The sequence below is a fragment of the Dermochelys coriacea genome, chromosome 10 (assembly GCF_009764565.3).
Source record: "Dermochelys coriacea isolate rDerCor1 chromosome 10, rDerCor1.pri.v4, whole genome shotgun sequence".
NCBI classification, from domain to species: domain Eukaryota; kingdom Metazoa; phylum Chordata; order Testudines; family Dermochelyidae; genus Dermochelys; species Dermochelys coriacea.
Window position 1 is genome coordinate 54,324,470 of NC_050077.1, and position 17,211 is coordinate 54,341,680.

Here is a 17,211-nt window from a genome sequence, read left to right on the forward strand (position 1 = left end):
GAATAAGTGTGCTTGTTTATAAAGAGCTGTGTGGTAATTGGTGACTGGGTGGCAATTCCAGGTCTTTATAGCCTTAGAAGAGAAAGCAAATTGCAGATGCTGGCCTGTGAGGCAGTCTGGCTTCCTGGAGATATCACTGTGTAGGCAGGCAGTCTGACAAAGCCCAGTCAGGAGGGAGAGAGACATGGGTCTGTGCCCAAGAGATGTGATGGCTGAGGAGCTGGGACCCTAGAGTGGATGCTCTTGAGGGAAATAGAGGTACAGTTGCCCTGAACTTTAACCCTGAATTGTCACTATCCTTAGTAATAATACCTTATTTTGGTCTCACCAGGTTGTGTCTTTGAACTTTTACTGAGCAGCTCAGCTTCCATTATCTAGTTCTCTCAGCTCCCCTAGCCCCTATCTCTCTGAATATAACCATCAGTGTTTTCCTACTTTGAGTTCTGCTGACAGCCTCATCTGTATCTCTTAGCTCCTCCACATGTCCCCTGGCTTCCCTGGCATATGTGTGTCTGCTTCCAGCAGATTTGCACTATCTTTCCTCTGCTGCATGTTTCTGTTCTTCTGCACTGTCTCCCAGATCTTCTGTTTGTTCTCTTCCCCTCCAGACATGTTTCTCCGCTCCCTTTGCCAATGTCGTTCATTTCCCCTGGCCAATACCTATTCCTAGGAGCTCCTTACAACCACTCAAGTTTCCCGTCCTAGGTCTTTCAGGTCCTTCATCTGACTTTCAAATCCCCCAGTCTGTCTCTCTGAGCAACCTTGCTCTTTATGTCTGTTTCTTCTGGTCATATATCTCTGCTTCTGCAGCTCTCAGGAGGATCAGAGCTTTCAGTATCTTCTCTGGAATCAGATGAGTGTGAAGAAGGTGCCAAAAGCATTGACTGAGTCCAGGGCAATGAACACAGAGGAATTCAAAGGAGGCAGAAAAAAAGCACGCTCATGTCTTACAAACTTGCCTCTCCGTGACCAATGCGTGAGGCCTGATCACATGTTAATTTGTATGAGTACAGAGTGCTAACTGATCTCCATGGTTTGTTAATGGGAAATTTTGATAAAAGTTGCTCCAGTGGGATTTCTGGCAAGTCTTAGGTCCTTTTAATTTTGACACTTCAGCCATCATATTATAAACTGTATTCAGTTAGGGAGGGGTGGAAAAAAGCCTGCCCAGTCAGCCAAAAAACAAGGGGCAGGCGATTTCCTTCCTCTGCTGCACTTGGTAATGAAACTGGTGGGGGAAGAATGCAGAAAAACCTCTGTAGGGAGCTAGATTGCTCATGAATTGCTTGAAGATGAAATTTTAAAAAGCAACTTTTCAAAAAGAAAAACCTGTGTTGGTGCAAACTGAGGAAAATTTCAGCTTTTTCAAGACTCCTTGAACTCTGATTTTTCTCATCTGTATGTGAACTAAAGTTTAGAGGGCTTCCCTGATCCTACTTTATACTAAGTTTGCAAGTCTCCAACTTCTCTATGAGCCTTTTCAGTGTTGTTCTTTAATGGGAGCCATCCCTTGAGTTCTTCCACTCCAAACAGCTCTTTGGCTGATAAAGGAAGCATTTTTATTCTGTTTTTGTTGCTGCTATCCAAGACTGACAAATGGGTTTAGTTTCAGGTTCTCCTTTCAATAATTAATAAAAAATATTGTATTACCTAAGGCTAACCCAACACTATGTTCCTTTTACAAGCCTTTGGCAACTAGCAATCTTGTCACAGTCTGAAGAATGGAGACAAAAATCTTTTTTCTGCTCTTTTCCCCCCAACTCCCCTTTCCCTCCTTCAGAAATACTTTTAACAAGTGGATTGCAGTATGGCTTCAAATATTTTTGGCTAATAAAGCACGGTGATAAATAAAAGTGAATGCGCCATGCAGTCAGATTGCCACTTGTTTAGGGAATAAAGTATCGATTCCTGAATATTGCAGATTTAGACACAGGTTAATTAAACATTTACATATATGTGTAGAACAATATATCGTATGGTACAATAATATGCACTTTAATCAGAATCTGTGGGTGTTGTGTGTTTGCTTGTTCCATGTTAATTGGCATCATGCTGACTCCTAGCTTAGGTATTTGGCTAGACGGAACAGAATAGACATGGTGTTTTAAATATTTTAATTAGGACCAGCAGTTCCCGGCTCGCTCATTTCTCATTGGATTGTTTTTCATGCATGAATAAATTAGCTAGCATGGAAGTACTTTGCAGAAAGTAGTTGCCCTCTAGCCATAAAATGAGTCCTGTTCATTAATACTTTAATGAAATTAGCTGTGAGCAAAATATTATTCCTTTTAACTGTGTTCTAATTTCTTAATTTTAATTAGGCACATAATTGTAGTGTGCTGAAATTATCTTAATGTACAGCAAGAAAAGTTCTATCACTGTGGGCCTGTGGCTGAAACTTGAGCACACTCCCAGCACATTTCAGCTTGCAGTTTCTTCCCTTCAACTTTTCCTCGCTTAGATCAAAATCTTTTCCTTACTTTGCGTTACTACAGTGTGTCATTAGGAGCTGGCTAATGCTTGTAAGTACTTTGAAGATAAAAACCACTAGAGCAGTGCCAAGCATTGTTGTTGTTAGAAAGCATTCATTGGACAGCTTTGCTAACAATTTTAGGGGAAAAAATTACTAAGCACTGAATATATCTAGCAAGAAGATTAATGGGAATTGAGGACAGTCAATGGTTTTAAAGTTGGGGACCCTAAAACCTATCTAAGTTTTCACACACTTTCACTGCTTGACATTTGTTACATTTACCTTTTAATAGTAAAGGCTGATGTAAGAAATGTTAAGCAATGACTTTGATTTTGGCAGCTCCAGGGTCAGTTTCCTACAATATAATGTTAATTCTTATTGATTAGCCTATGTTTTATGCTTTACAACAGCAGCCTGTTATTTCATTGTCTCATTCAGCTCAGTGGGGACAATTGTTCTACCACAAACTAAACTGAACTGTAGCAAATGCATGAACTACAACACTTTGCCCATTGTGTTTAAAGTAAGTCTTCTCAGTGAATAGTCTTATCCCCCTAGGGAAACTAATGCAGAGACACTAGGAGCCTGATTTTCAAAACTGCTGAGCATCTTCATCTCCCATTAAAGTCAACGTCTAGATGTTCATGGCCTTTAAAAATCAATCCTTTGTGTTTTGCCCAAGACCAAGCAGTGAGTTGTTGGAAATAGAAACTCAAGTGAAATCGATGGGGCCAGGATTTTACCCTAGAATTCCTTGCTGCCCAACCCCATGCGAAACCAAGTTGTCCATTCTACCATATCCTTCAGGAAAGTAAAGCTCAAACAAACAGTGGTTGTTAACTAGATGTGAAACAAAGCCCCTGACTTGAGTAGCTAAGTACTGGTGCTTGTGAATGACTGAGCATGGGATGCAAGTTGGCATTGAATTTGGACCCAGCGACATTGTGCCAGTTTATGCCAGGCCTGAATTGTTGAGAAATGTCATTAATGATGTCTCTAATTTATGTATGTATTATATACTGCATTATAGGTTCTATTCTTCAGAAGTCTATGATTCTGGCTACGATAATCCTCTCCCGTGTCCCATACAGTCCCTTTGAAATCAATGGGGTTGCAGAATTTGGCCCAGACCCCCCAAAAGGAGCTGTGTCCGCTTGTATCCTTAGCCATTTTACTATAACAACAGGGACCTTTGGCATTGCTAAAATGGAATTTATAGTTGAAATGCATTTTTGCAGCATATTTTATTGTCTTTTGTAATTGGCACCTGCTCTAAATAATATGGATATTTCTTATTTAAATAATGTATTATGGCTAATTGTAATACTTCATTATGCCCACAATTAAGTGAATTGAGGTTGGTTTACAATTAATACTAATACTAGTTGATGTGTAATTTGAATGTAATTTGCTGCTGTTAGCAGATTGCCAGTGGAAAGAAAAAAGCTAAGGGATTTCTTGTTTCCAGTGGCAATCTTGTTTTTCTAGATAAACAATTTTAAATAAAATGTGTGTTATATTCAGATAACTAATGAAGTAATTAGACTAAGCAGTCTGCTTTCATTTTTGACCAATCATTGTCATTTTGCTGTTTACACACACGCATACCCTCTTTAGAGCCTTAATCTATTAAAGATTAGTAAAATTAATACAGTACATCTTTAATAGTTTGAATGCTATGGAATACACTAGATAAATTCAGATAACTCTGATTTCACATAATCAAGGAAAATGTTCAGTGTAGTCCACTGAAATCAGGATAATGATCCACTCTAAATGTGAAGGTTTCAGAGTGGTAGCTGTGTTAGTTTGTATCAGCAAAAACAACAAGGAGTCCTTGGAACTTCAATTATTGATACTGAATGATATGACCAGCGATTTATTTGGAGGAGAGACTCCAGAAATATTTCTCTCTTAAAAACTCTTTTCTTTGGGTCATAGTATTCAGTAACCTCTAAACCATCCTTAACTGGCAGTGTAAATTCCTCTCTATGGAGATATATGGCCTGCGTCTTTTGTAAATCCAGTAACTAGTGGTATTTGGCTAGTTGAGTTCTTACAATTGTGGTGGTTTTGGCAGTGTGATAAACTGTTCTGTTTCAAAAAATGAATAGGAAACGTTTAATGACCATGCATATAACTGCTGACTTTAAACAGCCATCATGTAAAAATGACTTAGCTGAAATTTTCCAATCAGATCTATAAAAAAGTTAAATTTGAAATGTCTTCAGCCATTTTTTTAAGTTAGTAGAAAACTGCTAATGCCAACATGGGAAATATTCTTTTTTTTCACCTAAGTTAATCAGAAAACAAAACAAAACAACAAACTAAAAACTCCTGTATTAAGACAAAGCATGAAATATGTAAGCCCCAAGGGACTATAACTAATGAGCATCTCAAAAGGGAGGTTAGAATGGACATTGTAACTCAACTATTCATGTATCTATAACTGGTATCACTTTCATCTCAATTCAGTTACCTCTAGCTGGAATGTGGCAACCATCACCATAGTGCCAATAATGCTTTCAGGATTTAAGGCATAGAAGTGGAGAGGAAAACCATATCCAATTAAATCAACATGAGAATGTAGGTAGCTGAAATTTATTTACTCATATTGCACACAGCCTGAGTAAAAATACAGGGATTGGGGAAGGGAGAATGAAATGTTCAGTGTAACCTGGAACCAAGACAGGGCCTAGTTGTTCTTTACTAGCACTAAAAGAAAAGGAGTACGTGTGGCACCTTAGAGACTAACAAATTTATTAGAGCATAAGCTTTCGTGAGCTACAGCACTTCATCCGATGAAGTGAGCTGTAGCTCACGAAAGCTTATGCTCTAATAAATTTGTTAGTCTCTAAGGTGCCACACGTACTCCTTTTCTTTTTGCGAATACAGACTAACACGGCTGCTACTCTGAAACCTGTGATTTTACTAGCACTATTATCCATAGGCATTTCTTTGAGTGCTATATGCTTTCTAGCTCAATTTTAAAAAATCTGAGCTTATACCTATGTTTGCAAAACACCTGCTTCATTGATCAGTTTGTTTGATCCTTTTTGCTTCTCAGGTTAATCTTTAGCCTTTGAAGGTTATACTTGATCTCAAAGTAATTTTTCAAGAAAAGATTTGCCAATGAAATACTTGTTTCTAACATGTAGACCAAATGGAGCTGTCACAGGGGCTGGCCCCAGTTGAAGTCAGGCAGGGGCTGCAGGCTCCCCTGAGGAGAATGAGCCAACCCAGAGCCACCAGTGGATAGTTAATTGCCTAAGAAGCTGGGTGGAAATTAATTAGGTAAGGAACACCTGGGCCTAACAAAAGCTTCTAAGGACTTGAGGAAGATTCTGAGGGGAGAGATTCCTCAGGGGGGACTGTGTAGGAAGCTACTCCTAGTGGTGCCTCCTTGGGAACAGAGGCTCAGAGAGAGAGAGAGGAACAGTCCTCTAGGTAAAAGTGCTCCCAGGCCAGGGACCAGAGCAGCTCAGGCAAACAAACAGGGCATAAGACTTCCTGTGAAGTTACTAGGGGCTTGTTTAGCAGACAGCTATATGCTGTCGGGGAAGAGTGGTATCTGGCTAAAGACTATCACAGGCTCAAGCTTCAAGGAGAGAATAAGGGCTGTGTGTGCTGTACTCTGTGGTTAGAGGGGCAGAATATAAGAGTGATTCAACCAGGGGTAGAGAGTTTCAGGTACAGTAGAAGACAGAAGCTTTTGTTTTTGTTTTCATGTTGTCCTTTTCTGTTAAATAAACCAGACCCTCTGATGAAGGTTCTTTTTAATACTAGAAAGGCCTGCTTGGACTTGCTCATACCACAGGTGGGACTGAGGTAGGGGCTCACCTGCGATGCCAGGCCAGTGTGCTGGGGTGATCTGCCCCTCCTATCACAGGAGTAATATTGACTTTTAAAGTGCAAACCACAAAACATTAATTTCTCTTTGAAAATTGATGTTACAGTGCTGCCAACTCTTACTTTTGTATTATGAGTTATTTGATGTGTTTGTTAAAGCCCCAGCTCCTTGATTCATGTGAGCAAGTAAAAATCTCAGCTTTCATTTTTAAAAGGGAGGGTAAATTTCTAATGCTTATGATTGGAGGAGAAAAGCTTAGAAATGTGAATTCTACTGCTTCAAGACCCAGAAGGCAATTCTTCCCCCTCCCCACACACTTCTTTTAAACCCCATGATTTTAAAGCTAATCTTCTGATTTTTGGGAGGCTGTCTCATGATTTTTGAAGGCTTGCGAGTTAGCAAAACTGCATTGTAAGAAACAAATTTCCTTTACCAGGACTGGAAAAAACCCAGCAATTTCAGGAGGGGGTGAAAGAGCCACAATGTTTGAGTTGTATGAAAACTAAGTGAACTAAACAAAACGCTTATTAGTGAAAAATCCTGCAATGAACTGGTTTTCCCTTATGCATGAGACTATCGAGGTAGAAGGACTAATAGGATCAGTTGTCTAAAATATTCTTATTTCTTATGTTTTTCCAAAGAGGTATGTGTTCATATTTATACATTAAACCCAGTTTTAATGTTAACATTGAGAATGTTTTCCAATTCCGCATTATTATTGCAAGAGCAACATCTTTTTAAAAGTCTTTCACTTTCTTCAGATTGTGCCTGTATTCAATCAGCTGTGCATCTGATTTCATTATAATTATGTGATCATTTAGATTAATCAGTATTTCACAATCACAGCAGATTAGAAAATTGCTAATTAAATACTATATTCACTTAAAAATCCAAACTAGATAACATCCGATATAGAAGATGTTGGGCAAAGGCAGATGTTTAGTGATGTGTCTCTAATCCTTTGAAATTGCTGCTTACGCTTGGTACCATTTGGAAAGATCCGAATAGGAGTGTTGGCAATAATACAAATATCAAACTGCCTGAAGTTAATACCCTATGTGGTTGAGTAATATTGGCTTTCTGAAGCAGTGGTGTGTGCTCTGCAGCTATGGCTAAAGGTGACTCTCATTGTAAACCTAATTTTCCATACGCATATGTCTTAGCTTAGCCTCCAATCCCCCTGAAGTTCTATGTGTCACCTCTCTTCTCGTGATAGCATTTTTCTTTAAAGTTTGGGGGAAAAACAGGGAAGGAATCTTAAAGTTATGGGCCAATATTTTCAAGTTACTCAGAATTTTTGGTTGGTACAGTTTAACAAACCCAACTTGACAACTTAGTGGCCTGATTTTTCAGGAAGTGCTGAGCGCCTGCTCCCTGAAAATAAAGTCCTGTTAGGATATCTCAAGTTGGGGACCCAAAGCCACTACTCAGTTTTGAAAATACTGTCCATGATGTTTTTAAAATGTCTTGGTTGTTGACTCTTAAAGTGTTTCCTAACTTTACTTGTGTCCCCATACCTCTAAGTGGCTTGGTCCACTAATTCCAGAACTTTGTGTTGGCTTTAAAGGAGAAGTGGGGGTGAGGAGGTAGAGATAGCAGATTATATGGAAGTGGGAAAATGGATGTAACTTAAACCATTTATTTGAATACTCTCTGATGCTTACCTTTTCTAAAAGGTGTAGATCTGTACTTTTGTTTTTGTAAAGTAAAGGTTAAACATAAAGGTTTTTAAGTGTTCACTGACCATAGTGGAAATGCACTTTCAGCCTTGAACACTTTGTTTAAAAAAGAGTTATTTGGGCAGCATTAATCTGGGATGACTAACAAATAGAGCATACTGTATGAGATGGGAGTATTTTTTTAAACATAACAATCTTTGTAATTCTAAGATTAAAAAGTTTGACTCCATACAACAAACATCTAAACACATTTCCGGATCTGTGTCTGCCCCGTTCTTTATCTCCATCATGTATGGACCACATGGTCATCTTTGTTTCTAATATCACCGTAGTTTTATGTCTCCACTCATGCTTCTGTTTTCTAAATGCTTTCTGCAAGAGTAGTAGCACCCGAGAGATCCTCCCAAAGTGCCTGGTTCTCCATAACTGAATTTATTTCCTTCCTGGCACATGAATAATTTATCCTTTTTATTGAATATACTGTCCACTGCCCAAAATCATACAAACTGTGACAGTTTGCATCAGATAACTCAAGTTTCCATCGATAACTTCTCAATAACTTAACAGAATATAAGCGAACAATATTACAAGGATCCAGCACTGATCAACTTTTTAAAAGTCTTTCTGCCTAAATACAAAAGATGTCAGAACATTTCATGATAAGATATTTGACAGTTTGCATTTTGGAATATGACAGCTTTATTTTTAGGCATGTTGAATTCCATGGTGAGAAGCTTTGTTGAGGGGAAAAATAATGGTTGAATCGGTGGCTTTTCCCACTGGGAGGTGAGATTGTGAGGTCAGGAGTTGCAAAATATTAACAAAACTGAAGTATCTATGAGTAAAACCAATATGTGCTTTACATGGTCTTGGATGAAGAGTGTTTTGAAGTGTAAAAGAGGAGATATTCATGAAAACTATTTGTGAAGATGAGGTACATTTCTCCTATGGTCCTAATAACATTGGTTTGTGTACTAGAGTCTGCAAAAATGTTAAACCTGCATGTCCACCAGTAATTTTTGTACCAAGTATTGTTAGGTTTAAAAGAGAAAATGTCATGGGTATGATACCAGAATACAGCTAACTTATTAATAAGGGGCTTGCTACTTGTTAAATTTTATGCAAATGGTAGAGTTTCTTGATGTAGCTATATTGATGTTTACCATTATGAATATGAAATGGTTAATTGTGGACTTTGAGACCTTAGAAGTCATTTTGAGCATGCAATTTATCACATGACAAAATACGTCCTAATAGAGTCGGTACTGTACGAATGACAAAAACAGCAGGACAGCTAGGCGTTGTCTCTGTGGGGGAAAGAGCTGCTCTGACCTCATTTGATATTAATATAATATTTCAGTGATTGAGCGGGTGCCTGCTCTTTGACAGATAGCAGAAATGAAGCATTTTTATTTGAGGGCTCGATCTTGCAAAGCACTTAACCATGCGCCGAACTCTAAGCGATGGAGTAGTCTTATTGAAGCCTATGGGACTATATGTGTTCATGATGGTAAGCATGTAGTTGTTTTCAGGATCAGGGATGAAATGAGAAGACTTTCCATGATTGTAGGGCTGCCAGATCCATAAGACACAGAAAATATATGGAGGAAACACAGTGTGAGGCAAGATTATTCTCTTGGAAAACCTAGTTCAAGCTCTGGCCCTGTTGTGCTCTGACTCTTGCCCTCTCCCACCGCTGCCCTAGGCATGGAATGGCTGTGATGGTCTCCTGAAGAAGCTCTATCCAACCTTGGTCTCTGCCAGGAGGTGTGTCTGTGGTTTCTTCTTCACTGTGAATAGGGAAGTTTTCTGCCCACTCAAAGGCAGTGTAGATTGGGACTCTTAGGCTGAGCAAGTAGAAATTGGCTCTCACTATCTATCCACCTCACCTCTCCTGGCCTGCCCTCCTGAGGTGGCCTGCTTCCTTCATACCAGAATGTACACTCCCTTCTCTTTCTGGCCACTACTTGTGACATGACCTGTCTACCACAATGCCAAATCCAAATGTCTTGGAACCAGTAAGAAAAAGGGAGCTGGAGTATGGCGCTAGCAACCTATCTAAGTGGGGAGGCAGGGCTTGTGGCTGAGGGAGTCTGGGGCAATATTCTAGCACTTGGAGGGGGTCGGAAAGTGGAAGGGAATCCATATGGTCGAGGAGCAGAAATAGAAGAGCTCTAGAAAGGGACATACTGCTTTTCAGTACTCTAAGGGATAAAGCAATCTTCATGATAAGATTCTAAACAAAACAAATAGGTGGGGATTTGTGTGCCTTGTTTTGATTGTCCGCTTTCAGACGCCATGATTTTTCCATCTTCCAGTATGGAATGCCATAGAGAAACTTACGTCTTCCATCTTCATGTATTTCAGCGATGCAACTATGCTAATGCATGGCGATTATGGTAGAACAAAAAACTTATACATACCTTGGCGAGTTCTGCCCAGGCGAAAATCTTTTAATGAACACCAAGGTCACTTAAAACTCAAAAAAATTGTACTGTATTTAAATTTGGGATCCATGGCTGTGACCGCATTATATCCGAATTCGCGTTATATAGACACACATTCTAGCGAGGGACTGGTGTATATTGACTGTAGCATGGCAACATTCATGTTGTGATGGGGACCTTCCATTATGAACTTGTTGACTTTTTAATTTAAATTCTCAACTGTAGAACTTTTGCACTGAGGTTTCCTCCCCCTGCCCCCCCAACCTTATTTATATGATTGGGGAAAGGGAAGGAAAAGAAGCAACTGAACGTTCAAAGGTATAGTATAGTCATGGCAAGCATCACTAGGTGGCGCTGTTACACATAGTGTTGCATGATCTTTTCCTAGTTGCTAATATTCAATATTGAGAAGACATGCAATGTTGTTAAATTTTGTTAAGCAAGGCTCTTTATAGAGGCATTTGTCCTTTGAGAGGGAGTTGTGTGAGCAGCAGGAGTTTGCTGTCTGCCTTGATCTCTAATTAGTCAATTCTTTAGGCAGAATTGTTCTGGGCAAACCGGTTACTGGTGTTGGGGCTTCCTAACAGAAGGATGCTGAATGTTGTTTGACCCTTTCTGCTCCAGGACTGGAGTATGTGTGTAATTACTCTTAGAGTATACCTTTAAATCATTGATTTCTCTTCCACTAGAAAGCTGACCTGCGAAGTCCCAGATATTAGCTACCAGTAGGCATACTGGTGTCTGAACATGCTGGAAAAAGGAATATATAGACCAAATTCTATCTTGAGATTAGGGGTCTTAAAATAGTATTTGCTCTCACAAGTGGTGGTCTTTGGCCCATTCAGTCTCTCTTGTAATATCCTGGAGAGAGCTAGTAGAAATTTGTCTAATTTTTTAATGGGGGGGGGAGAGAAAGGGGAAGTTTTGAAAATATCGTTCCTAAGGGATTTTTTCACAATCTCCATCTTTCCCACACTTGTCCAGGTGGGAATAGATTTCCAAGAAACTAATGTTTATTTTCAAGTTTGGTTTGCCTTCAAGCCACTAAGCATTGGAACAAACTACCTAGGGAAAGCATAGATTCTCCGTCTCTTGATATTTCCATGGGTAACTGGATGGAATTCTGTGGCCTGTGTTATGCAGGCAGTTGGACTTGAGGCTCTAATGGGTCCCTTCTGGCCTTAAAAAAATCTGCATCTATCGTTTCAGAAGATCATAAAAGGAAGGTGTGCTCTGCACTTGTAGAACCATAGAAATCTATGGATGCAAGGGACCTTCAGAGGTCAAGTCCTGCCCCCTGCATTGAGGGAGGACCAAGTATACCTAGACAATCCCTGATGGGTGTTTGTCCAAACTGTTCTTAAAAACTCTGGAGGCCTATTCCAGAACATAACTACCCTTATCATTTAACTTAGTTAAATGTAATGCAGCTCCTGAGGAACAAAGGCTGCTGATAGTATTTCTGAACAAGCTATTGTGTTGGTTATGGAGGATTTTCAAGAGAGTGCAGTGTGTGCTCCCCTCTGTAGCTGGCTGACTTGCTGACCATTGCAGGCAGAGACTGAGGAAAAAATAGCGTTGCCACTTTCCTATCACTCCCTACCTCTTTTGCAAAATATGGTTCTTGCTCGCAAAGACTCCCCTTATGTTCAGCCCCTCTGTGTAGGAGAAAAAGGCAAGTGGAAGAGAGGTTCAAAAGCCCCTCCCCCTTGGATACCCTATGAGGGACAAGTTCTAGCTGGCCCTGAGAGCATCTTAATTTAAAGTCCTTTCTATGTGAATAGCATTCTGTGGCAGATAATTCTCTTTAATAAGAATCAATTACCTGTTTGGGTTTTTTTTTTGTTTTGTTTTTTTATTTTTTTTAAAGTATCCAGTTGCATGGAACAGATCATGGGGGAAGCGTGAGATTGTTTTTAAACCATTAATTTCTTCTGATTATCATACTGCTTTTCTCCTGCTAATTGCTAAACCCTATGGGATCTCACTAACATGAGATACAGCCAGGAATAAACAACAGAATCAAAAGTAAGCAGAGGGGGTGCTTTTAAAACACATTTCTTGACTTGTACTGTAGTGGTTGGACATAGAAAAGACCAGTCCATCTCTCTGACAGTGCAGCACATTGTGAATGCATTTTCCCCTCTATTTTTATATATTCCAGTGTTGTAGCTTCCACATGCCTCCCTAATGAAACAATTCCACCCCATGGTACATCTCATCAGCAGGAGCTTTTGCTGGTGTTGCGCCTTAATTTCCTCTTTTATAACTTGGTCTCCCTGCTGGCAGTTATATCCCTGTATACTACACTGCATTTCCTTTCTGTCTTTGGCCATTACGCCATTTTTAGACTGTTAACGTGCTCTAACATTAGTCACTGCTCAGCTAAACTCTATATCTGTATATGTGGATCTGTATTTACATAGTTCTTCAAATATTTTGTCATTCCCTGATCAGCAGTTTTTGTCTTGTGAATTCAGATTTGAATGTAATTAGGGTTGATGTAATAATTAACTGAAAGTAGTTTTGTCTGTCTTTCTTTCTTTTTTCCACAGTTCATTGCAATTTCATGAACCCTTCTCCAGACATACTGTTGCATTTCACATATGCATTAGGTATTAGCTAAAAACTTGACTAACCTGAAAAAAAGAATAAATGCAATATGCCTTTCTTTTGTATGACATCTTTCATTTAATATGTACTTAAAATTGCCTTTCAGAATTTAATAACAGATATGGAGTTAAATAGCAAGAGAAAGTAATGACCAGACTTGGAAGATGGGGAAAGAATATAAGTTCTCAGATGAGATTGGTAGGATGATGGTGAAAGCCAAATGAAACATTGAGTTATTTCTCTACTAGTTATCTGTGAAGAGTTGGCTTCAAATACTTCAACCAAAAAAGGCTAAATTTCTGCAGGAAAAAATGGAAGATGGAGATTAGTAGACAAAGATGTTGTTAGTTCATTGATATACCTTCAAGAATGCTCACCGAGTGGTGTATACACTTCATCTTCTTGCCCCTACAAAACATAACCCCTGGAGTGTTTTGATCCTGGAGATTCTTCCCATCGTGACAGTATAAAGTTATTCACAAACCCACCTTTATTTTTTCTTTGCCTTTCTTCCCTCTTGCTCCGATTTTGCCTATTCCTCACTGATTTTGTAAAGTCAGAGGTGTGGTTGGGGTCTCATTTCACTTGTGGCAAAATGCCTGACTCTGCATAACCACTATGGAGAAAATAAGTGTAAAACAAGTGAAAAAATTGTCTAATCTATCATACTTCTATGATCCCCATAACCATAGTATCTGAGTTTGCCTCACAATTTTTTATGTGCTTAAAAGTTAAAATCTGTTACAGTTAAATGATATTTTTCATACATTAAATTGCCTAATTGTATTTTATGGGAATATTTAAAGGCAGTGGTGGATTTAGAGTTAGTGGGGCCCTGTGCTCAGCTTCACTTTTGGGGCCCCCCATGGGACCCAGCCAAGAAAAAAAACATTCTCTCATCTCCCCCGTTCCCCAGTTTTTCTTTCATTTTTTCTTCATCCTCCTATATTAGAAGTAATAGGAAGTAAATGAAAATAAAGTGAGATACCTTGATTGTTTTTTGTAGTCTAACTTTTTTTTTTTTTTACAGACCCCTTGAAAAGTGCTGAAGGTCTCAGCGGACCACTTAATGAACTTTCCAAATATTGTTTGTACCATTATCTAACTATTGTAAAGTGCTTTGGATAAGAACGCTTTATATAAAAAAAAATCATATCCTTTCCTTGGTCCACCTGAATGGAGTTCTCGGACCACAGCTTGAGAACTTCTGGTCTAGATGAAAGCTTGTATTTGCATTGTGCTAACGTGAAAAATGTGTAAAAACAAAAAGTATAGATGATGCATGAATGGAAAAATAAAAGTTTACTTCTTCTGAAGGAACTCATTCAATTTAGTTTTTTTTCTACACTTTTTCTTTACAAAATAATCAATTAAGTCATCATCATAAGTAATATTTTGTAAAGAGGCACTTTCAATTGTCAGTATTGCTGAACAAATGTTTCTGACTCATTGTATTTTGCAAATAATTTTTAACTCGTTTCAAGACAGGAAAAAAACGTTCACCAGAAGCATTTGTGACAGATATTGTTAAAAATACTTTCAAAATGGTTTCTGCATTTGGAAAGGTTGCCTGCAAACTGTCATGTACAAGTACAAATCAACTGGTGATCTCGAAGCACAGACCTCCTCATTTTTGATAAAATGAATGAAATGTTTCACTTAATCTTCAAAAAGATTTGTCTGTGTCCTCTCCATAGAATTCACTTAATTTCTTACTCTAGTGGCTTTTAGCATTTTCATCCATACTTCGGTCAAAAAACGCGCGAAATAAATCATCTGTTTTCAGAGGTTCACCTCTACTCTGCAATTGCACTATTATTGTGTTACAAATAACACTGTCAACGATGATCTTCTTTCCCTTTTAAATAGATTTTGTTGTCTCTAGTTTAATTGAAAAATAACTACCTGTTTTTTTACGCTTATCAGATATATCAGAGGAACCTATATTTATATTAAATGTATGCACTTGTGTATGCTAGCTTTTACACCTCTTTCTTTATTAATGAGAAATCCCACCCCTTAGCGCACACACAAGTTATATTCAGCAAATGATGTCATGATCTGACAAACAACTGACAAAGCTGAAGTTTTCTTGGAGACCTGGCGTGCTCCAAGTGGATGATAATCGTGTAAAGAATGATGATGAAAGAGAGAACATTCCTGCAGGATTTGTGTGCCAGGAAAGGGAACTCAGTATCTGTTGCCAAGAAACTGTCCTACCTGCCTTAATTATGATTAACAACATACATGTATACCTGAAAAGATTTTTTTTTTCTCCTTGACTTTTGTAGAATGTCCATGTCGTTACTAATATTATCTCAGTAGCATCTGCTACTGTAGTTTTTATGATAAGGTCTGGTCTCTGGTGCATCATACATCTATGCAGAAAAAGTATTTGCAGAGCATGCATCCATTGCCAGTTTCAAACATCTTTCTCAGCAGATTTCTACCTTAGATAGCACCAAACTGTATTTGTTTCTGTAGCTTTGGGCAATTGTTTGGTCTAATCCTACACAAGAAATAAAATTGCTTTGAATAGCAGAGTAATGCTGTTGCATTTCATGATCAAGATATTTACAGCTGTTTAGCTAAAGACTCTAAAGCTGATCTGAATCACATGTAATCTGTATTGGTGAAATATTCATACTCTCAATGGAATCCAGTAAATGTTGTCAGAGAGCCTGTTGTTCGGCTCTTTTTTCCATCTCTTTTCTTGAGGATAGAGTATTAATACCACTGTGTGTGTGTGTGTGTGTGTGTGTGTGTGTGGTGGTGTTATAAAGGGAAATATCCAGGAAGGCCTGTGTTTCATCTTTTACAATGAAGTTAATACGTGTTAAAAGCAAGTGCAATTAACATTAGTGGGCTTTCCTGTAGGTTCAGGGGTCTACATGCACACAGTAAATTGCAGGACTTGGGTGTGGAGATTTGTCATGATGAATTAATTACTGGTACTTGGCTGCCCAGGCATGAATGCAGTAATTCCAGGTGCAGTTGCACCACAGCGATGTAATCAGTAGGTTATTGCTGTAGCAAAAAATATAAATGGATACAAATATAATTGACTCGTCCTTACTGTTGTTTGTATATTCTAGTAGAGACCATGCTTCTAGAAATGAAGATACAATAGATGAATTTCATCTCAGGCAGTATTTGCATTTGATGTGCCACCCTGCCTCTGTCACACATGCATTTGACCTAACTGCGTTGTGCAGGTAGAGTTAATGGCAGATAATGGTACATGGAGTCATAGTCCTCCAAAGTCAACAGTGGAAGGCTCTGTCTATTTCTTGTGAATTACAGAGACAAGGTGGTGAGGAAATATCTTTTACTGGACCAAATTCTGTTGGAACAAGCTTTCAAGTTTACCCTGAACACTTCTGTGAATTAGATGTTTAAGCTCTAATTGGGCACTGTAAAATCAGGCAGTGAGGGAATATAACATTCACTCATTGGGAATTCTGGAAGTGATAGATCTTTCCAGTGGCCAAACCATTGACCAGATCATTTACTCATAGCTGAGTGGTATTGATACAAAAGGACAATTGCTTTAGTGCAGGGGTGGGCAAACTTTTTGGCCCGAGGGCCACATTGGGGAATAGGAAACTTATGGTGGGCCATGAATGCTCACAAAATTGGGGTTGGGATGCGAGCTCTGGGGTGGGGCTGGGGATGAGGAGTTTGGGGTGTAGGAGGGTGCTCTGGGCTGGGACCGAGATATTCAGAGGGTGGAAGGGGGATCAGGGCTGGGGCAGGGGTGCTTGAAGGGATGCAGGTTCTGGCTGGGGGTGGGGGCTCTGGGCTCGGGCTGGGGATGTGAGGCTTTAGGTGCAGGAGGGTGCTCTGGGCTGGGATCGAGGGGTTTGGAGAGTGGGAGAGGGATCAGGGCAAGGGGTTGGGGCATGGGGAGAAGCTCAGGGGGTGCAGGCTCTGAGCGATGCTTACCTCAAGTGGCTCCTGGAAGCAGTGGCATGTCCCTTCTCAGGCTCCTACACAGAGGTGTGGCCAGGCGGGTCTGCACACTGCCAAATCTGCAGGCACTGCCCCTGCAGCTCTCACTCTTACCAACATTGTCCATTAGCAACAATGAATCAAATTCGTGACTCCCCAGATGGGATGATTCACTACTAGTAAACTATGGTAATGTCC

General features: G+C 39.4%; 1 long non-coding RNA gene across 2 annotated transcripts in view; it reads left to right on the forward strand.

The window, feature by feature from the left end:
• The first annotated feature begins 5,817 nt into the window (after window positions 1–5,817).
• The window catches only part of LOC122456152, a 57,562-nt gene continuing 46,168 nt past the window's right edge, over window positions 5,818–17,211 (forward strand). For both annotated transcript variants that reach the window (XR_006274842.1, XR_006274843.1), the window contains exon 1: window positions 5,818–5,920. This is a non-coding gene — a long non-coding RNA (uncharacterized LOC122456152). The remainder of the gene's footprint in view (window positions 5,921–17,211) is intronic.